The sequence below is a fragment of the Oryctolagus cuniculus genome, chromosome 6 (assembly GCF_964237555.1).
Source record: "Oryctolagus cuniculus chromosome 6, mOryCun1.1, whole genome shotgun sequence".
NCBI classification, from domain to species: domain Eukaryota; kingdom Metazoa; phylum Chordata; class Mammalia; order Lagomorpha; family Leporidae; genus Oryctolagus; species Oryctolagus cuniculus.
The window spans coordinates 113,549,128-113,572,543 of NC_091437.1; the positions used below are offsets into that span (position 1 = coordinate 113,549,128).

General features: G+C 37.8%; 1 protein-coding gene across 2 annotated transcripts in view; it reads right to left on the reverse strand.

The window, feature by feature from the left end:
• MMP16 (matrix metallopeptidase 16) overlaps window positions 1–23,416 on the reverse strand; it is a 297,810-nt gene that overhangs the window by 256,587 nt on the left and 17,807 nt on the right. The gene's annotated exons all lie outside the window — the stretch shown is intronic.

The window sequence follows — 23,416 nt, forward strand, 5'->3', positions numbered from 1 at the left end:
GTTCTTCCCGGGTTGGCTACCGTCCCTTCCACCTCCATGGAAGGGCGGTTCCCCCTGCCACTTTCCCCACTTCCGCGGGGGAGCGGCACACTGCCGGCCGGCTCTCTTGGGGGCTGCACAGGTGTTCCTTCAGATAGATGTTCCCCTTAGATGTTCCTGGTGCATGTTGTCTCTCTCCTCCTTTATAGTCCTCTTCCACCAATCCCAACTCGGCTGCCCACACGCCGAGTACACTGCTCTCCTCCAATCAGGAGCAGGTCCTGCAGCTTGTCAAGTTGGTGAGAGGCAGCTGGGTAGAAGCTGTTGCCTCCTCTCCCAGCACCATATTGTGGGAAAGCAGATGCATAGAATAAGTCTTAATTCCAGTAACTTAGTCTAGTCCGAGTTGCTCCCCACAGTGATCAAGAGTGAAAAACACCAGAACTTACTCTTCCTATCTAATTGTACCTTGTACCCACTTTTCAATGTCTCTCCTTCCTACCTCTGGTAACCACTATTCTAACTCTCTTTTAGGATGCACAAGTTTATATTCCATATATGTGATAGACATGCAACATGCATTAACACATGTTCATTTTTTTATTATACATGTATGGTAACATCACACCACAGCCCATAAACATGTGCATTATGTGTCAACTAACAATCGTAAAGAAGAGTTTAAAATATGGAGTCATGTTTTCCACACATTAGTAGCAGAAAACATTCAGTGATTCTCCGTATTTCTGTTTGGGATACCATCTAAAAGGGACGAGGGACTCTAATATGCAACAGTCTTCATTGAAACACAATGAAGCCTCAGGGAGCCAGGTGCCTCTAAGTAAAATCCATAAAGCCTGGCATGAGTGTTGAGAAAGACAGAGTTAGAGATAGTGGAGCCAAAATGTTCATGGCTGCCTAAACTCATAGGCGGTTCTACCCAAGGCGCAAAAGAACATCAGTGGTTCAGAATTCAGAGATCTCAACACTCTCACCTTTTCTGTAGTCCCCTCCACCAAGGAGAGTCCCTATGATATAGAAGAGCCTGCCAGAGTTTTACAACCACCAAGAAACAATTGACAAAAAGCCGAACAACATCTGTTTTCAGTGGCACAATTTTCACACATACATTCTTCTCTACTTTTTTCCACGTGTAACATAATTTTAACAAAGATATCTTGAATTAATACAACAATGCAACTCTATTCACTTATTTCATGCAAGCACTGCATTCACTTGGGCAATAGAGGACTTTCTGAAAAGTATCCTGAGACTGAAATTCCACCAGTAAAACTTATTTTTCCATGAACTCATGTGAAGAAAGATAAATCTCTGTAGAACAAACAGAACTCTACATATGATACGATAATCAAGCAGACACAAATGGAAGAATGTTGGAAATACCACCTCTTTATGTCTTAAAAAAGAGGGATTCCAGTATTTCTATGTCTTAAGATGTTAGTTCAGTGGACATGGGAATATGAAAGTACCTCAAAATGTTCATGGAAATGGAATGAAAAGATCCATTTATTTTGGAAAAAAGTTTTGAAATCCATTCATCATCTTTTATACTACACATTTTTCAAGAACTTTCTGAGCTCTCTTTGTCATGTAGTTATTTATGTAGATAAATATAAAATAATTTTATTCTTAAAAAAAAAACTCCAGAAATTTTGGCTTAAGCCAAAATGTTTGGATGTAACATTGCAGAATATTGTTCCAAAATATGAACTTTATCTTCTCCAAGAAATGCAGAATAATCTACTGGGAAGATGGAATGAAGTACTAGTACTAATGGATCTATACTGGTTTTATGTCATTCTTCTTTTCCTCTCTACTTTGGGTAAACTTGAATTGATAGATATAAAATTTACCAACACAAAATAAAATATACAGAGATGTGTTCAAAAGATTCAATCTTTGGAGATCACCTAAACAGGTAACTATAGATTTACAAGGGCATCATTTGATAATAGATTTATTTCAATCCAAACTAAACCAATTTGTTAAACTTAGAGAACATGGACACTAATAATTGAAAATTTACAATTTTAGTAATGTCAGTAATGAGATTTTTTCATATTCTTAAATTGCACTTTCCATTTTTTCTGAATCCTTCTAGTTTTGCTGTCACCCAGCATCCTCACGTATAATCGCAATGGCTTAGTTTTTACCAACTCTACCTACCAAACACAAACTTAGGAGAAAACAAAATACTGTGAATAAAACTTCACCCTAAAGCAAAAGCAAAAAGTGAAATACAAAGCAATACCAAAACTGCGGCCCTTAATCAAAGTCTTAATCAGAGTCTTTGCAATTTCAAAATTTAATTCCTCTGGTTAAAAAATTAAATAGAATTAAAAGTCACATCTTTTCAGAATGTTGGAAGAAAAACAGAAAAGTATACAGATAAGATCTTTTTAACTATTGATTTATTTATACTATATTAGGCTTCATCTTAAGTACAAAAATGTATTTTTTTAAAGATTTATTCATTTATTTGAAAGAATTACACAAAGAGAGAAGGAGAGGCAGAGAGAGAGAGGTCTTCCATCTGCTGGTTCACCCCCAGTTGGCTTCAATGGCCGGAGCTGAGCTGGCCCCACAAAAAAGTATTTATACACACTTTATTGGCCCACAGGAAAGAGCAGGTTATCAGCGCAAGATTTAAGAGACAGCTTCCTAGGGTAAGGAGCATCCCAATGTGCTTCTTTATCAAAACAGCAGTGGAAGGGTCAGAGGAAGGTGAAACTCATTTTCAAAATGATCCTAAAGGCAACCTAAAATAATATTTGAATGATAATAGCTTTGACCAAAATCAGAAAGATGCTGGGGCTATTGTGGATGCTAATATCAGAATTAAATTAGAATCTGGGCACACTGACCCCTAGCCCAGTAATCTTTCCTATCTAGAGTTCAAAACCGGAAAATCAACAGAAGTCACCTGTGGCCTTTTAATGTCCACATTCCTCAGACCCCAGGAGCCCAGAAATCTGATTTTAAGACCCACAGAGAGCCTTCCCCAACCTGATGTTAGAAGCACCGCAGAAGGCTGTCCCCAGACTCACGGAGTGGATCATCAGTGCTTTCCCAGATGGACCATGTTTTCTCACTTCTGGCCATGTGCTTTCACAATCTAGGAAACTCTATTTAGTTTGAAAAGGTCTATTCATTCTTCTGGAAATTTCTTTCTGGGAATATCACCTGACCATGACCCTGTCCTTACTGATGGAACAAGGACATAAGCCTCAGCGCTTTTAGGTTCTTGTGACCCCTGCCTCCTTTCAAGAGACCAATTTAGTCTCACACCCTATTCTCTACCCCATCCCCTGCATTCTTCCCCAGGTTTGGAAACCAAACTTGAAGGACCTGTATGGGTAGGCTCACCTCTGCCTACCGCCCTCCACCCAACTCCTATCCCACCTGAGAAATAAAAAGGCCCAGCCTGCTCGGATCTGGGCCCTCTGCCACATGGCTGGTCTGTGTGCACACTGACAGTTGGTCGACCTCGGCAAGTTTATTCTCTTGCGTGAACTCGGTCTGACTGCGAGCTTGTACCCGGTCTCCTCTCTGTTCTGTGCCCTTTATCTTATATTTGGTGCTGCATGTGAGGAGGCACTATGCTGCACTCCTTTTCTTACACTTTCCACCCCATATCCACAGGGTCTTTTGTGCCCTAGAGGAAGGTTTTAAAATTTTATCCACACAGTTCCTGCTTGTTTCTTGGAAACTAAAATTTAGAACATATTGTTTTAAAGAAATATTAACATATTTTCAGTAACGAATTAAAAGTAACATTAAAACCACCCAGAGTTTTTCCATATGTAGACAAAAAATGAAGTATAATAACCTAAAAATTACGAATATTAATGCAACAGGAATCTAAGATGTTCCACAAATAGTTAGATGATAACTTTTTTATAATATTTGTATGTATATCTATACATATATATATTAAAGTGTATATACACACACCTACACAAGGGGAATTCAGAAATGTCATGGAAAATGGAATTAAAAGATATGTTTATTTTGGTAAAAAACATTTTAAATCCATACATAGTTTTTTATAAGATGCATGTACCTGAATGTTTTGAAGACCCAGGTTGAATGTGTTCATGTAGACATATGTATTTTTCTATTTCCTAATTATATTGACTTGGAGTCTTAAACAATGTTCATAACGGTAAACATGAACTCTTTGATATTATTTTCCTCAGAATCAGCTGCAAATGTTCCTATGTATTGAATTATTTTGATTCTCAGTGTTGGTAGATAAGTAGGTTTTTTTAAGAATTATTTATTTATTTTGAAAGTCAGAGTTACAGAGATAGAGGGAGAGACAGAAAGTCCTACATCTCTGGCTCACCCCCTACATGGCTGCAGTGGCCCACGCTGGGCCAGGAGGGATGGGATGGACAGTGCAGTAAGGGAAGTGTGGTTGCCTTCTTGGAACTGAACCTATGGAATGCATAAAATCTGTTCTCTTTACATTATAAAGTTACAAAAATTAGTTTCTCAAAATCTTTTTGGCATTCTCTGGAAAAACAATGTGTTCTTTTTCTATAATCTACTTACTTATAGGGTATAAACTATTAAAGTTATGGGAGAGGGAAGCCATTGTAATCCATAAGCTGTACTTTGGAAAATTATATTCATTAAATAAAAGTTAAAAAAAAGAAACTTACATTTCTAGGTTGCATTTCACTGCTTTCATGCATTATTCTTTCAATATATTGCTTATTTCAAGCTTATTCAATATTTACACATGAACATGTTTTAAGTTATATGCTATCAGCATGAAATTTTGATATAAATGTATATTTTCATCATCTTCAATTTTCAAACATCTCTAATACCAAGGATTTTAGTCTTGAGTCAGCTGACAATAGATTCCGGTACCATGAAGACCATTTAATAAGCAGCACAAATCCTCCTTTTCTCTAATATAATTCAGTTTAACTGTAAAAGGGATAAAGTCATTTTATACACAATCATGTACTAATATTCTTCCTTTGTTTGTCCTGCTTGCCTACCTGCCTTCCATCCTTCCTCCCTTACCTCATTTTTTTAAATTTGTGAGCATAATTAAATCAGAGTGCTAACTGCATGATCCTTGAGTCAGGTAGACCCTGCTTCTGGATTTAGGTGTCGAAGCTCATATTTTCTAACACTAGGCAAGTTATTTAATCAACCTCTGCCTCAGTTTCATTATATACAATATGTGGCTATAAATGGAGTTAACTAAAATAAAAATCACTGAGACAGATCACATAATGTAGTTGGCATAATACAGGCATTGATAGAACCATTCCTCTCTGCCCAGCATGACTCCCCTCCCCAGGTATGTCCCCAGTCAGTGACTTCCCTCAGAGATGTCACATGGTCTTACCTAACATCCTCACTTCGACGCACTCTGCTATTTATAAGTATACTATAACAAAGCAAGAAATGTGTTTTTAAAAGGAGTATTATTAAAAATAATGAGGCTACATACAGACCTGTGAGACCTAAAACATGAGAAAAATTGACTCACTTTCCCAGAAATGCACTGCTTGGGTGTGGTTTTACCTTCTACCCTAAGTGACACCTTCATAAGGTGCTCCGTGACGATAAAGCATCATTATCTATGTAGCCTGAACACCACTAACATAACATGTATCAAAGTACAAAATGATGCTAAAAGTTCCTTATTTATTGAGCACTGAATATACATTGAAACAATCAGTGCTGTTAACAATAAATCCATGGTCTTTCATAAAAGGTAAAAGAAGATGCACCTTTAGTGTATAGAAAATATTTTGTCAGAAAAATTGGTGACACTATTAAAATAATGTTGTGTCCCAGTAATTTAGATAGTCATTTGAAATGCACACAGTCACTGCTGTGTTGTCCAAGGAAGCACAGTTACCCTTTAAGATATACTAAGCAGCATCTAACAGATTTTACAAACAAGCCTGCTTGTGTAACACTGACATACACGCATGCATAAGCACCTCTTGAATAATTTCTGTCAACCCTTGGTCTTTGCTCTTAATGTGGCATATACCAAATGTGTGTTATCTGACCTATAAAAAATTTTAAAATTGCCTCGTGAGAAAGGACCTGAAAGATCACCTAACTTCATTGCTTTTATTTGTAATGGCAACAATGAGTTCCAGACAGAGCTTAAATAACTTGTGTAACGCCATAGAAGCAGAGAGTCATAAAGGCAAGACTAGAGGATGGGTCTGCTGCTACCCAGCGTAATGCTCTTTTCAACACACCCTGTTGTCTCCTTTGTGAAAAGTGGCTCAGTGATGTGGAATGCTGAAAAGCACTCCTGAGAAGTAGAGGACAGACAATGGAGGTGGCCAGAAGAATGCTGCTGAGTGCTACATACTCACCCTGTCTGTGTTGGCCTCTCTCTGCAGCTCAAATGTTTGCGACAAGGCTTCCTAAAATAATTCCACTCCAGCCAACTGTAAGCTGCTTTAATTCCATCTCTGAATGCTTCAAACTCACTTCTGCCCAAGGCTACGTCGTTCTTTCTTTTTTGTTTTGTTTTCAATGTTCTCTGCCAGAAACAGGCTTCCCCCTCCTTGTGTAACTCTAATTCCTACTTATTAAGCTGCAACGTGAATGTAAATTCCTGAAGGTAAACTACCCTGATTCCTGACAGTTCCTATTCTGCAGCCCAGATAATTTGCTCCCAAGATTGGTTCCCTTATACTATTTAGCATTTCTTCCTTGCTATCACTTACTTGTCTGTAATACATTCCAGCAGGGACAGGGAACTACCTTTTATCTCTCCCATCACTTTACTTTACCCCCAAGGCCTGTTAGATAATAAAACTCAAAGAAAGAGCACATGAAGAGTCCTTCATGTTCACAGTATTACACTCGCTTATGAAAGACGCATTATTTTTACTTCCTAAGACAAATTCCTCCAGCCATGTTGGATGCCATGCACCTCTTCTCTTGTTGAACGGATAAAACATTTGATTATCTCATCTGTTTACTGAGTATTTCATGTCTTCTTCTCAACTGGATCCTTACAATGACATTTTTTGCTTTCCTTTAAAAATGTATTATTGTGATAAGACATATAAAACAGAAAATTTATGATTCTAATCATGATAAGTGTATAATTTAGTGGCACCAGGTACATTGGCATTCTTGTAAATCCATCACACTATCCATCTTCAGAACATTTACCATGTAAGTATCTTCCACTTAAACACAAAACATAAAACTGGCATCTCATCCCCCTCCAGGGATCCCCTTTCTGTTTCTCGCGAAGCTAACTTCATTAACCAATGGTATTCAATACCTAACTCACTGCAATCTGGATCAGATCATTTTTGTTCTTCCAAAATGATCTCAGGAGTATTCCTTCGCCAATTGGATGAATGCAATGTGCTCTTTCCAATTCTCTACAGCATCATGATAAACTGCTTGCTACCCCTTCCTTGTCGGTGCGATTCTCCCTTCATTTCCCTCGCCCAGAATTCTACATTTTTGCCTCTCTTCCTTCCAGGTGCTTCTTCTTTCTAGAACCTTTGTATGCTCTTTTGTCCACACAGAGCACTCACTCAAAGAGTCCCGGAAGTCTATTCTCTAGGGAGGCCCTCGCCCTTCTCCATCTCCCCACCTGTACTGTCATAATTGCTATGCCATCTAACTGGTTTATCTACATCCATCATGGGGCCAATTCAATATTTTCTCTACACTTTAACATTCATTCCCATATTTCTACCCACTTGAAACCATGCAAGACTTTTCCATTGCTCCAAGAATAATCACAAAGCCACTTAAATGGCTCTACCTGATCTGACCCCCATCTACCTTTCAGCCCCAACTTAAGTCCAAGTATCAGACCTCCTAGGAGATACAGCCATGTTGACTAAACTTAAGCTGTTTATCCTCAGTATCATTCCTTCCAAACCCTTTATTCTATTCTATCTGCCTGAGAGGCTTCCCAACACTCCCCATATGTTAAATAGGTAATTCCTGCTCATTTTTAGAAGGTAGATCAAATGTTAGTTATAAGAAGAAACCTGCCCAAATTAAATGAAAGCCTGAATTACTTTTCATAGCATTAAGTACATCTTCATAGCAGCCCCAATACTAATGTTCTGTTTATTTAATTCATAAGGCCTCTGCACATCAAGTCCTTGAAGCAGAGATGTTTCTTCTTGTTCAACGTTATATCCGCTCAAGTGAACACCTATAGTACACATGCAATCAATATGTATTAAATAACATAAGGTTATTTTAAAGTATAAGTGAGTTGTAAAGCCCCAAAATATTCATTGAGAAAGTTCATTTCTGGGGCTAGTGTTGTGGAACAGCAGGTTAAGCTACTGCTTGCAATGCCAGCATCCCATATTAGACTGTTGGTCTGAGTCCCAGCTCCTCTGTTTCTAAACTAGTTTCCTGCTAATGTGTCTGGGAAGGGAATGAATAATGCTCCAAGTACTTGGGACCCTGCCACTTAATTTAGAGACCCTCAAGTAGCTTCTGGCTCTTGGTTTTGGCCTTTCCCAGCCCTGACTATTATACCCATTTAGGGAATGAATTAACAGATGGAAGACTACTATCTCTCTCGCTCTCGCTCTTGCTTTGTCTCTTTCCTCCTCTTCTTCCCTCCCTTTTTTCCTCCCTCCCTCCCCCCACCTTTCTAATAAATAAATAATAAATCTAAAAAAAAGCTCATTTCTTCAATAAATAAATACTGAGTTCCTATTATGTGCTAGATACTAGTGAAGAGAATGGAAAATAACTACCATTCATTGAGCACTTTTCTGTGTCAGATACAGTGCCCAGAGCTTTAAGTGACCAAGCCTATGTGTGTTACTGTCACAAAGAGGTCCAGTGATAGATATTAGCATGACTTTTGGTTTGCAGACAAAGGAATCAGCGCTCAGAGAAGTTCTGTAATTTGTTTAAGGTCACTACAGAACAAGTGAAAGTGTCAGTATAACATTGAAATCATTCCAACTCCAGAGTCTGACTGACATTGAACGAGGGATGGTATTCTTACATTTCGAATATGACATAAATGCAGTTATTTTATAAACATATCATAATACAGAAGTTGCCTAAGAATGAATGTTAGGCTTACTAATTCAAGCCTTCTTTGTTTCTGAGTCACAAATCTATTGGGTATAACAGATCACTGCCTACCTAACATCTATGAATAATTACACTTCAAAGATTACAACTAATATAACCATCTTATCAGAAAAGATGACTCCTTGTGAGCCTGAGCAATTGTACAGGGTAGAGAAGTAGGGTCCTTTTTAAAGACAAGTTGAAATTGATTTCTTGTGTTTCTACCCACTAGACATATAAGGGTAGAATTTTCATTGCTCCTTTTCCCCAGTAACTATATGTCCAGTGATCCTGAATGATACTGTTAATTCTATTTCAGGCAGGCATTGGTCACATAACAAGGAGACAGGCTTGGGGTGAACATACAGTCAAATGGTTCAGGAGAGGGGGAAGGGAGGGATGGAGAGCGAGGGAGAGAGGCAGAGATATATGATTTAAAGGAAACTCTTGTATGTTATAGGAACAAGGAGCTTTTCATCTCTTCATGTTTCCATTTGGCTAACATTTTGTATATTGCTAATCAGGGAAAAGAAAACATTTTAGACGTCATTATAAAAGCTAATAAAGTAGGAAATGGCTGTAATGACACACACAGGTAACACATAAGTATTTCACCAAACAGTGCTCACATCAGAGGACAGCTATCAGGAAGCAAACAGCAATAGATTTCCTCCCTCAAACTATGAAAAAAATGGGTTATTAATATCAGAATTGTCATCCGGCTTCATCTATGGAATACTAAGATTTTTTTTCCAGGCTCACTTATTTTCTACACCAAAGCTTTTATGACCTTGTAGACATTCAATAAATTTATTTAACAAAAGTTCAGTAACTTCCACCTCACTTACGAGGCACCATTTCTCAGAGGCATTAGAATCCACAATGTTTAAGACAGAAAGCAGAGCAGGAAGGATGAGAATTCCTGACACATTTCACACTTAAGATAAACACTAATCCCAAACCAATAAAGCAAGGATGGTGTTCACTAAACCATGACATCTCACTTGATTTGCAGCCTTCTGGAAGATAAAACCAAACAGATGAAACCATCACCTAAGCTAAACATAGCTTTCACTCAGTTTTTGTTTGCACAAGCACAATAGGGCAAGTTTCCTTAAACATTCAAGAAGTGAAGTGATTATTTCATTCTAGTAGGTAAAATCTTAACTTAATTTGACATTTGAAACCAGTTCAAAAATAAGGTTAATTTTTTAGGTACTTAAAACTGTACTACTATGGACATGGCTAAACATTTTAAAGCCTTAATTAACCTCCAATTACCCTTTTTGTGACAAAACCAGGAGCCACTACCAGAAACTACCAGGAGCTATACTGACATAAGTAAACTAAAAAGATCCTCCCCATGCATTTCAGGGCTCTAGTATAAGCTCTGTGCTCACTCCCTTCTTTCACTGCAAGTTAAAAGTTTCTTAAAAGTGAGGACAGAAAAGAGGCCCATGCTTTTCAAGAGTTTGATAGAGGCAAGCTAAAGTGTCTATTCTTAATTAAGCAGAAAAATATACTTGGAGGTGAACAAGTTAATAAAAAGTGAAAGTGAAGAAAAAAAGACCAAGAGAAGGCAAAACTTAGATTTTTAGAGAATAACCATCATTTAACTGCAAATATTTAGAATAAACTGAATAAAATGAGAAGACAAAAGAAAATTGAAAACTAGCAAATTAGGCCAGCGCCACAGCTCACTTGGCTAATCCTCTACCTGCGGCGCCGGCATTCCGGGGTTCTAGTCCTGGTTGGGGCATCGGATTCTGTCCCGGTTGCTCCTTTTCCAGTCCAGCTCTCTGCTGTGGCCCGGGAGTGCAGTGGAGGATGGCCCAAGTGCTTGGGCCCTGCACCCACATGGCAGACTCAGAGGAAGCTCCTGGCTTTGGATCGGCACAGCTCCGGCCATTGCAGCCAATTGGGGAGTGAACCATTGGTTGGAGGACCTCTCTCTCTCTGCCTCTCCCTCTCTCTCTCTCTCTCTAACTGTGCCTTTCAAATAAATAAATCTTAAAAAAAATCAGCTCACTAAGTCAATTTTAAGTCTTAGTTAATGAGGAATTATGGAACCATCCCCCTCTTGAGAATCTGAAGAAAAGATCCTGAGAAAATACACATAAAAAATACTGCATAGACTTTGCAGCATAACCTTTACTCTGACGTCCTTCTACTTCCCCTCTAGATTTCTATAAGCACTGGGAGAGAGGCCCTCAACAACAGGTACATATCCTAACTGGAAAGAATAGGCAACCTTGAAATAGTACTCGCTTTTATGTACCCAAATTGTAGGCTGGGGGAAAAGGCGAAATAAATCAATAAATGTTGGTGGTAAATACCTAATGGAAAATATATGATTGGGGGAAGTATATTGATAAGAGATAAAACATCACTTTCAGTGGTGTTAATGAACTAGCATCTGGATCAAAAAACTTCTCTGGGGCCAGCGTTTTGGCACAACAAGTAAAGTCAGTGCTTATGATCCAGCTTCCCATAGTTTGTGTTCCCGCTGTTCCACTTCCAGTCCAGCTCCCTGTTAATGCATCTGGAAAAGCAGCAGAGGACGGCCCAAGTCCTTGGGTCCATGTATCCGCTTGAGAGACCTGGAAGAAGCTCCTGGCTACTGGCTTTGGTCTTGGCCCAGCCCTGGCCATTAACAGCAAGTTGAGAAGTGAACCAGTGGATAGAAGATCTCTCTCTGTCTCTCCCTCTCTGCAATTCTGCTTTTCAAATAAACAATGAATCTTAAAAAAACATAATTTTTCTTCTGTTGGTATTTACAAAAGCCTTAATATGGAAACCCATACGCATTACCACCAAATAGGAATCACAAGACTTTGCTGAAAATACTAAATGACCATAGTTTTAAGTCCTAGTTGACAATGGGTTTTGAAATCCTTTGAGATTCTGAAAAAAGAACCTCTGGAAAATACCTATAAAAAATGCTACATATAACCACAGGGAACTGACCACTTCCATAATGCCTCTCTATTTAACCCTTTGCAGTTTCTTTTAATTTGGTTTCAGAGACATCTTTAAAAGTTAACTGATGTATCTTTGAGTTGGCCAGTGAACCCCACCTAATCAAATTCACTCTCAATTCCAAATATCTGCTAGAATAATGAAATTTAAATTAGCTACTGTTTTTATTCAAATAAAGCTGCCATCTAAATGACAGTGAGAATAAACACTGAAATTTTCATTCATTCCTTTTAAAACAGATCATCAGCCATTTCTTTATACTTGAAAAAATAACAAATGCATATTGGAAATACTTTTTAAACATATACTAATTTTTTTTCAATCACATTTAATCATAAAACTTTATGAGATGGGTACTATTACCTATATCTATAAAACAGATACCTCTTCCTTAGAACAGCAAAATGAACTTCAGGAGATTTTAAGCAATTTACTCAACTACAAAGTATATGTGAAGTTAGAATCTAAATCCAAGAGGTGGACCTTTGGCCCAGTTAAGATGTCACTTTGGATGCCTGCAAACCAGATTGGAGTCCCTGGGTTTGAATCCCAACACCACTCCTGTATCCAACTTCCTGCTAATCAATTTCCTGGGAGGCAGAAAGTGACAGCTCTCAGGCAGTTGGGTTCCTGACACTCATATGGGAGACCTGGAGGGAGTACCAGGCTCCTGGCTTAGTCCAATTTTCACAGGCATTTAGGGAGTGAATTAGTGGGTGGATATTCTCTCTCTCTCTCTCTCTCTCTCACTCACTCACACACACACACACACACACACAACCCACAGATACACATATCCTCCCTCCCTTCTCTCCTTTCTCTTTTTCTTTCAAATAAATAAATAGACACATTTTTTAAAAAAATTAAGTCCAGGACAGTGGATGCCTTCACTCAATCTTTCCTCTTTGTATAAAGCACTCCCAGTAACTGAAAATCTCAAGCTAATGTTTGTTGAGAAACTTCTGTGTCAGACACTTTTCTGCACATTCTCTAATTTGGTAAGAATTAACGTAATGGAAAAATTAAGCAGCAGTCTGAAGATGAGGATAATAATGTTTCACAACTTGAACAAGCATCAATCCAACTGCCTTACAGTCATTCAACCAAAACAAATGCAGTACTCAACCCTGATAGATGAAGAATCTGTATTTTACTTGAGCTGTCAAGAGATTTTCCCAAGATGCTATTACTAAGGAAACCCTGTAGTCATAGCTACATGTGTACACGTTCATGCACACACAATGAGCTTTCTCAGTGCAATTCCCCAGGTCCACACCTGGAACTGAATCCAGACCAACTATGAGACCACATGAACTGATGATTAAGCTCTGTTAGTGTGTTTCAGGTTGTACTTCTTTTTGCTGGACCTAACATCTCACTATTATCAATAAATAAGGGAGGGACACACTCATTTAAGTTTCAATCCTTATTTCAATGGATTAGTTCTGCAACTATGCCCTAGCAAGAAACAGGGCATACTTGAGAACACAGCATAAAGGAAATGGGAATCAAGCCTCATTCTAACTCATGATGAGATTTACAGTTATTAAAAGTATACCTTGCTTCCATGTTTCATCTTGGATCTAAAATTATTCTCTTCTTTGGAAGGTATGCACTGCACCAAGTTTCAATTTTGCAAAAATAAATAATTGGTTGCTTATAATAATAATTATAAATATAATAATTGGTTGGCCCCAGAATCCAGAATGTAGGTTCTCCAAAGACTCAAGAAGAAAAACAATAGCTAAGCAAAGCCCAACAATTTCAAATGGGTCTTCTATCAGTAATGACAATCTGCAGACTAAGAAGTTGAAGAAGAGAGAGGAAAGAGAGAAAGGTGATATAAAACTACAGGTTCAACAGAGCCTCCAAAACTCAGACTTCCTACTCTTTCAGATAAAAACTTATACAATAGACAATGTATCTTATGTCTTAAAAGAACAATTTAAATATTTTCTGATGGTCAATTTTTCAGTGGGCCAAGACCACCAAAGAAAGATATTTTCAAATGACTTGTTTTGCTTTGCTTTTTTTTTTTTTAATTGCTGCTCAAATTTAGTGAACTTGGTGGTTTCAGAAAAGAATTCAGAGATGTTCTCCAAACCTTAATATGTTTTCCTAAAACATATGTTGGTTAAAGAAGTAAAGTAATTCTTGATATTGTGTAGTAATTTCTTTGGAGATTATAAGTGAAACACAGATGGTTATGCATCACTTTTACAGGATATATTTTTATATGCAGAATGATATTATGATGAACTCTGTACTACACCACTTTACTCTAACAAGATATGAAACAACACCATAATAGTTTCATGAAGGAAAACAGAAAAGTCAAATAAAATCTTAGATTAAAATTTTGCCTCAAGGCATTCATATTAAATTTCATAATGGTGATATATATTCATTCTATATTAATCCTAATTTTTAATAGAGACTATTCTAATAAAATACCTCATAATGGGTTCATAACCCAATGTTTTTTCCACCTCAAATTTCTAGTTTCCATCATTTATTTAGTTACTCAACAATCATTTACTTGTCTGCTAATTGCTAGGCACTATGTGGGGATATAAGATAAATAAGATAGGTGGGTATTTGGCCTAGAGTTAAGCAGATGAGTTTGAGCCTCAGCTCTGGTCCTGATTCTACCCTTCCTGCTGACAGCAATGAGGCAGCAAGTGCTGACTCACGTAGCTGGGTCCCTGGCCCCATATGGGAGGTCTGGATTGAGTCTTCAAGCTTCTACCTGGTGCAGCCCCAGCTGTTGCAGATTTCTCTAAGATGGACATGTCAAGTCTAGAAGAGAAGTCCTGCAAATAGCTTCCCCCAAACCCAGACAATTCCTGTGTAGCCACTAGGCAGGTCTCTCAGATCTAAAACTAGCCTTTTGTGGGTACTGGTGAGAAGAAACCTGCCTAAGTCATTTTGATGAAACATACGAATGGTCTCTGTGTACATGGACCACCCCAACTCTCAGAATAATTCACCAAAGGTGTAAGGACTCACCCATCAGAGAAATGACATCACTTCCTCATGAAGGACTCAGTGGTGATCTGAAGTGAGGACTCTGACGTAGTCAGGTCGCGGCTGATTTTTAGCCATACTCCACCCAGCCTATAGATTTTAAGTAGTAAGTGCTGGTGGCAAAAGTGTGCTCTGGGGTTAGACTCTATGAAATTATATCCATATTTCATATTTAACTAGTTGCAAGAATTCAGTTAGGCAAATTTCTCAACTCCTCTAAGACCACCAGTCCCTCATCTGTAAAATGAGTTTGGTAGTAATACCATGCATACCTCAAGGAGTTATAAATTAAATGAGGTAATATATGCCACATTTACCATAGTGCTTGGCACATTTGCAAAGTACTCAACAAATGTTGGTTATTTGTCAAGGCAAAGAAATCAATTCTGTGAAGACAACAACTGAAAAAAGAAAATTCAGAGCAACCAAATATAATTCCACCGTATTCAGCGAGCACAGCTGTATACACTGCCAAGACCTAGGCCTGTCAAAATCTATAGGGAGAAAAGACAAATGCTGGGTAAACAGACTTAGAAAGTAGCTAAAATTATATCTGTGCCTATTCCAAATTGTTAGAAAGGAAAAGAGAAGGTGAAGGAACTGGCAAAAGGTGACCATTATGGAAACAGGAAAGTGCTGCGGGAATATTCTAAACACATTCAGTTAAAACTCACCTGGGAGACACTTTCCCTCATTCTCCCTCAAACTTCCTGTATTAGGAATACAAAGGGTCTTCCAAAAGTTCGTGAAAATGCATATTGTGAATAAACCATGCATGGATTTCAAAACCTTCGCACGAAAAGAAACTTATCTTTTACTTCCATTTTCCACAAACTTTTTGAAACACTAAGGTGTTTCAAGGTTTAAGAAGGCAGATCCATGCACACATCAAAGTGCACATTGGGAGGCAGACAGCATAGTGCTTGCAATTGCCAAATTTACATGTAGAACAAGAGATAAACTAGAGAATTACAGGCCAATAAACCTGAATTCAATTTAGAGGAAAAAATAGAAAACATGTGGAATTGTTGAGATAACAATCCTCAAGGAAATTCTGCAATTGTGCTTCCCAAAGCAAGAACGTTTTCCACAGCATCAAAATCGCTTTGGGATGGGGAGATTTTTCTATCAAAATGTAGATTCTGGAATTCTATCCCCCAAACTTCTGAAATAGATCTTCATCACATTAGACAACTACCTCCACGTGACCCAATTCCACAGCAGGTTGGAGAACCAGTGCTCCACAGCACAGAAAACTGTGATAGCTGGAGATCACAGACAAAAAATTAAATAGGAATACACATTTTCAATTGAGGGCAAACTCTTCTGTGATTAGCTCATAATGAGTGTTACTGATACTGCTTTAAAGAGCTACCTTATTTCAAATGCATGCTATATGGTTAAAAGTATAGTTTGAGAATCCAAACTGAATTTCAAAACATAATTATAATTAAGTTAAACCATGCTGTGGAGATTTTTAATAATGGAAAACTTATAGATAAAATTGACTTCATTAATTTATAACAAATGTATAGCTTGTATCTTGCTTAGTACTAATCCAAAATTTGTCTTTTGAGGCTTCATGCTTTGAGATCACACAGTCAGAAGAACACAGAGGAGAGATGACCTTCCATGGGAGAAAAGCTACACGGGAGAGAGGAACAAAGTTGAGTGTATGTAATGAAAAGTTCCATCCCCTTTACCTACACTCTGTAACTACACATACATCTGTTCCCAATTTTAGGAAATGCATTGTAAATACTTTAGTTCATGTTTTCATGGCTTGTCCTTTTCAGTTCAGAAGGTAAATACATCAACCCTTGCTTCAAACGTTTTTGTTTATCCGTTGGTATCCACATGACATTTAAATCAAAAAAGGTTTAAAAAAAACGAAAGAATGTCAAACTCCAAATTGTTTAATTAATTTAGTTAACACCATGTCTCCTAATCCTGTCTGAATCCTGCCTGGAATTTGTAAGCCAAACAGGAAAGGATCAAGAGATGCACTCTGATTTCCCATCACCCACTGTTTCCTCATCCTCAAATACTTCTGACCAAAAATAACACCACAGGCAATCCTACTACAAAAATAAATAAATAAAGTGCATAATTTCACCTGCAAATGGTGAAGGCACTCAGGTGTGTTTCCACATATGTTGTTATCTAAGAACTTGGGATTGGCATTACTTCCCCAAATGGGTCAGTTTGAGGCCATTTATAACGATGCTATTAAAGTGTTATGTGTTCTGAAATGATAGGACTTGGAAAATATTTAGTCAACTGCATCTCAGAAAATGGATAAGAACTCCTTTTATCCACAAAGTCTTCCCTGTCTTACCAAGTACAAATGAGTCTATAAATTATATCCTATTACAACAAAAGAACTATGAAGTATGTTGTCTTATTGTCTACACTCAATTCACACATACATCCGTATCTTTCCAGACTATACATATGGTGAAAGCTGTAACATGTACTTTTTGTGTATCCTGTACACTAGACACAAATGAGAATGCATATTTATATTCCCAATGATTGTATTTCAATGATTGTATTTCATTCCTTTTAAAGTAAATCTAAGTGTCTGCCATGTGGTGGGTAAGTGCCAAGAAACATTCACATTAAGGTGAAGGAAATGTAGACCATATGCAAGTAGTTTCTCTAGAAAAGAGTACCCAATATCTCTGTAGTTATCTACTATTGTATGTATATATACATATATACACACAGAAGATAATAATTCTATCCTTTCCTTCAGGAAAACTGGGGTGGAAATTCTATTGAATCCTACTATTCTGTCCTTACATTGTAAATTCAAACTCCCTGTATTAAAACTTTAAATAATCATAAGATCTAAATAGTGTATTCATATCCTCAGGCTCTCATCAGTGTCAGCAAGAGAGAGAAACTCAGAGACACAGACAGACAGAGAGAAATATAAAATTCAGAATCTCCTGACATTGAGAAAAGAATGAGCAGAGGTGTCTGTTCTCTTAATAGCCTGAAACTGGAGTAACTCCACCACCAGCTAATGAAATCCCAGCAGCTACAAGAACCAAAAAGGAACTCAAACCAGTGATAAGAGAAAAAAACAAGAAGAGGAAACACAAAGTTCATTCTTTCTATGCATAATTTTAGAGGAGGGGAGAAACAGGAAGTTGAAAGTTAAAATGAGAAATATCACTTAAATCTTAATTTTTGCCTTAGAATGATGCAATAAAACTATTAAATCATGAAATTTGCACAAAACACCCTTTATTTTAAAGTTAGGTTGATGAAAGGTTTGGATTGCCTCCCACAGAACTTTGTCCAATAATTCTAGAACAAAGGAAAAGTATCTGTTGTAGCAGCACTAAGTCTTCTAGGGATAATATTCAAGAGGGGTAGAAAAGTCCTTCCTCAGCCTTCTCTTGTCCCCTAAACATCCTCCTTGTCATCTCCCCCTTCCCTGTCTCTCCTGTTTTATCACTGCAAAAGTGTTAAGCAAGAAACCTGGGGGAAACAAAACGAACAGAATCCTGGACCTTAAGTGTCTGCTGCTCTTCTCTACTCTTCCCTGGAGACAAGAAAGCACTTACCGCCTTTTAATTTCTCTTGGATTTATTTGCTGTGAGTTCTAAAAATAAGATGAAAATCCCAGAACATGTATAAAATAGCCGATGCTGTATTCTGTATCCTTCATGAACATACAGATACACGTATGGATATGACACAATGTGTATTTAGTAAACATGGGCTTAACTGTACCATTACAGAGGAATATAAGCAAAAGGGAGCAAAGATGCTCTTATTTGATAGTGTCTGGAAAGGACCTGCTCGAATCACAGCCACAACACAAACCTCCTTGCTCCTGAGGAAGAAGGTTGACCTCTAGTAAAATTATGTGAGGCAGAGTGAAGTTGTCCAGGGTTGCAGACAGAAGACGTTTGTTAATGTCCTAATATTCACCTTCTATTCCTTGTGGTTTTCAGGAAGTAACGCTAGTGAATTCACACATCAGTATTCAAATGGTTATTTTTTTTACTGTTTTATGTGCTATTTTTGTTAATAGTGAGCAAGAATTCAAATAATAAAAAATGGTACTTATCAGACATAATGGGAGCTTGTTTTTTTTGTTTGTTTTATCCTAGCTCACTTTCCCATAAATTCTCACAAGAATACTGGATTCAGAACCTTTGTTTTCATTCATTTTTCAAAATATTAACTTGCTTATTTATTTAATTTGAGAGGCAGAGAGTCAGAGACAGACAGAGAACCTACAACCTTGTTTACTCCCCCAGTGCCCAGAAGCCAGAAACTCAAACCAGCTCTTCCAACAACTTGACCCATCAGCCACTGCCTCCCAGGGTACACATTATCAGGGATCTGGGATTAGATCAGAGCTCAGACTCAAGCCCCACAACTAAGGATCACCCCAACACAGAAGTGTAACCACTGCAAATACCCTCCCCAGAAGTCCTGCTTTCTACCATAAACTTTCTATGAAGCCTGTTGTAAAGTCATATTCACAAACAGTCCCACAGACCCCTCATCTTAAAAAAAATTGATCTACATTATAATTAAATTGCTAACATGGAAAATAATTGAAAGAACAACAGCAACCTTCTCAGAGCTTTGATGTCACACCATCAAATAAATCAGTCCAAGAAGCTGCTGGAGAGAAAAATAAAAGTATGTATTTCTATGTCTTGAGGAGAAAATGCAGAGGATGTCACAATAATTATTGATTAAACACAAACTTAATTGACAACAAATGGCTTTGTGTTTCTTTTGGTCACACTAGCTCAAACTCTGCCTCATTTGGTCTAATTTTGACCTTTGCACGTTGGATAATCTGTGCACAAAAATGTTTTGTCATAATTCTCTTCCTCTGACCTCACCCTTGCAATCATAATTCTGCAGGGACTTAACTTACCACTGTCTAGTAGAGGGGAGTAGGTAGTATATGTATGACAGAGAAAAATTAAGGGGAAAGAGAGAGAGGAAAGCAATTGTGTGTGGGAGGTGGGAACACCTGGATATGCAGAAGGTGAAAGAGAAAGACAATGGCTAAGAGCAGAAAAAAATTCATCTATCAATTCATCTTAGATTTCATTGCTGAAACTGTCCAACTTCTCTTCTCAGTTTTCTAAGCAAATTGTTACTCCCTAAACCCAGCTCTCTGATTCTAGCAAACATTCATAGTCTCCACAAACTACTTCCACCTACAGGAATACTTAGTGATCCCAAATGGCCTCATGGTAAATCTTTTCTTTTAATATTTCAGAGAAGACTTGGAATTGCATTCCAAAGGGAGAAAAGTAACTTTCTCCCAGATAGGAAATAGAGGGCAGGGATTGCCAGGCAATGCACTGATCCTATGGAGAAAGACAATCTTCACCAATAAAGAGGGAAGCCAACTAATGGACAGAAGCTGGTATCAAGGTAACAGAGAACTTCTGCATAGACCTCATGTTTAGATATCTGCAACTGCCCCCAGGCTAGCTTCATCCACCCTTCCCAGCTATCTCTGAGCTGCACTGATATCTTCTGATAAACGCTGTATACTGTTCCAGGTATTCAAGTGGGCATTTTATTGCATGAAGCCAAGAGTCTTGAACAAAAGCCTTGAAGAAAATGCCCAAATTCCACAAAAGAATTAATTTCACCACTGTTCCATTCATTACTGCCCTCCCATCATTGCAATGGTCTTAGAAACACCCAAACACAGAGTTCAGGGATCTAAACTTTAAGGAAGCTACAAGGAAATGTGAGAAGGGAGAACAAACACTTTTAAAATCAGGAAGACAAAGGAAGTGTTGAATGAGAAACAGATAATACAAAATCCAAATTCAAGATTGTATTATCATGGTAATGATAGTCCTCACCATTAATCTTAATTTAAGGGCAATATGAAAAGATTCTAGAATTAATTACCCTGCATAAAATGACACCCAGTTCAATTTTTAAGGTTAATGGTTGACAATTAAAAACAAATGGATCTTTATACCCCTTAAAGTCAGAATAAAGAAAATTACAGAGTGTATCACAGTAATTACTTCACACTGCTCTGGAATAGGCAATTGAATTATCCAAAAGAACGAATTAGAGAGAAAAAGAGAGAAGGAGGGAAAATTATTTTTAAGTGCAAATGCTTGAGCATGAGCCAGACTACTCAAGATAATCTATAGAATGATTATACTATACAATATGATCATCAAACAGGGTAGCTATTTAAAATTAATATATACAACTCTATAACTTTTCTTTAAATAAAGTCACTTAATGATTACAGAAGTTCTCATTCTAAAAAGCAACAAAATAAGAAGACACTAACTACCTAGCTACAAGAAGCAGAAAACCTAGGAAAGGAAGTTAACAAAAGAGCTTGATATTTCCCCAATTTTAAGTAAATCAGTGGGCAAAATTCAAAAATAGATTACAATGTGTAAAAATTAGTTCAGAATAAAGGCAGCATTTAAAACAATGAAGGTGTCATAGACTTAGTTATTGGTCCCAGTTCTTAACTTCTTTCTGCATCCATACCCTTGCAATGGCCTCATGAGAGGTGAAGTGTATATCTAAGCTCTTTGATTTGGGGCCTTGCCATAAAGTCAGCTTGCTTTAGGCAAATGAATAGTCAATGAGCTCACGTGCTGAGTTACCAGACAAGAGTTAAGGGGCATCACATGTGTGCTGCTCGTTCTCTGGCGTTCTTGCCATTGGCAAGGGAGCGTGTTCAGTTTGCCACTGTTCCAGGAGCATTTGAGAAAGATGAGCATGCAGCAGAGCTACCCTAGTCAAAAGATGGGAGGCAGAGGAGCCCTGCACTACTCACAATCAGAAAACCCAGTGGTGTTCCTTTTCAGACGCCTATGCATTAAAGAAAAGATGTATTACTCAATGTATAGCGCTGGGCATCTGCTAAATAATTGGGGAGGGGCGGAGATGAGGCAGATTCCAATTTCATTGCCTACACTAAAAGTATTTTACACAAATCAAAGTTTTATACAGAAAAAAAGGAGGACAGAAAATATGTTTTTAAAAGTTCTTGAAATGCTAAAGATTTAAAGCATGAAAACCAGAATCATGATATAAACAAATAATCTGAAAAATATATTAGCAAACTCAAAACATCACAAAATTTATTAAATATAGCAAAGAAGCGGTCAAATATTTAATACATAGAGAGCTCTTATAAGCAAAAGAAAGTAAATCATTGCAGGAAAAATGTTCTAACAATAAGAAAATAAGCACAAATATATTAAAACACAGAAAGATTCAATACTGATATTAGTTTAAATTTGCAAAATAATTAATTACTGGCCGGCGCCGCGGCTCACTAGGCTAATCCTCCGCCTAGCGGCGCCGGCACACCGGGTTCTAGTCCCGGTCGGGGCGCCGGATTCTGTCCCGGTTGCCCCTCTTCCAGGCCAGCCCTCTGCTGTGGCCAGGGAGTGCAGTGGAGGATGGCCCAGGTGCTTGGGCCCTGCACCCCATGGGAGACCAGGAAAAGCACCTGGCTCCTGGCTCCTGCCATCGGATCAGCGCGGTGCGCCGGCCGCAGCGCGCCGACCGCGGCGGCCATTGGAGGGTGAACCAACGGCAAAAGGAAGACCTTTCTCTCTGTCTCTCTCTCTCACTGTCCACTCTGCCTGTCAAAAAAAAAAAAAAATTAATTACTTTCTTGGCATCTATCGAAATGACCATATGGTTTTCATTCCTCATTTTGTTGATTTGATTTATGCTTATTGATTTGGAAATGTTGAAACCCCCTTGCATCTCTGGGATAAATCCCACTTGATCATGATGTATGATCTTTTTGATGTGGCTTTGGATTCAGTTTGCTAGTATTTTGTTAAGAATTTTTGCATCTATATTCATCATGGATATAGGTCTATAGTTCCCTTTTCATGTTGTGTTTTTGGTAAGTATTTGATAAGATTCAATATCCCTTCATGACAAAAACTCTCCACAATTAGGTATAGAAGGAATATACCTCAAAATAATAAAATCTATATATGACAAACCAACACCCAATAACATACTGCACAGGGAAAAGCTGAAAATACTCCCTCTCAGATCTGCAACAAGTAAAGATGTCCACTTTGACCACTCATATTCAATACAGTTCTACAAGTATTGGCAACAGCATTTAGGGAAGAGAAATAAATAAAGGTCACAAAAATTGGCAAGGAGAAACTCAAAGTATCTGTATTTGCAGATGACATGATGGTGTACACAGAGGCCAAAACACTCCACCAAAATGCTGTTAGAGCTGATATATCAATTCAGTAAAGTTGCAGGGTACAAAATAAGCATATAAAAAGAAAAAAGATATCCCTTGTTCAAAGAT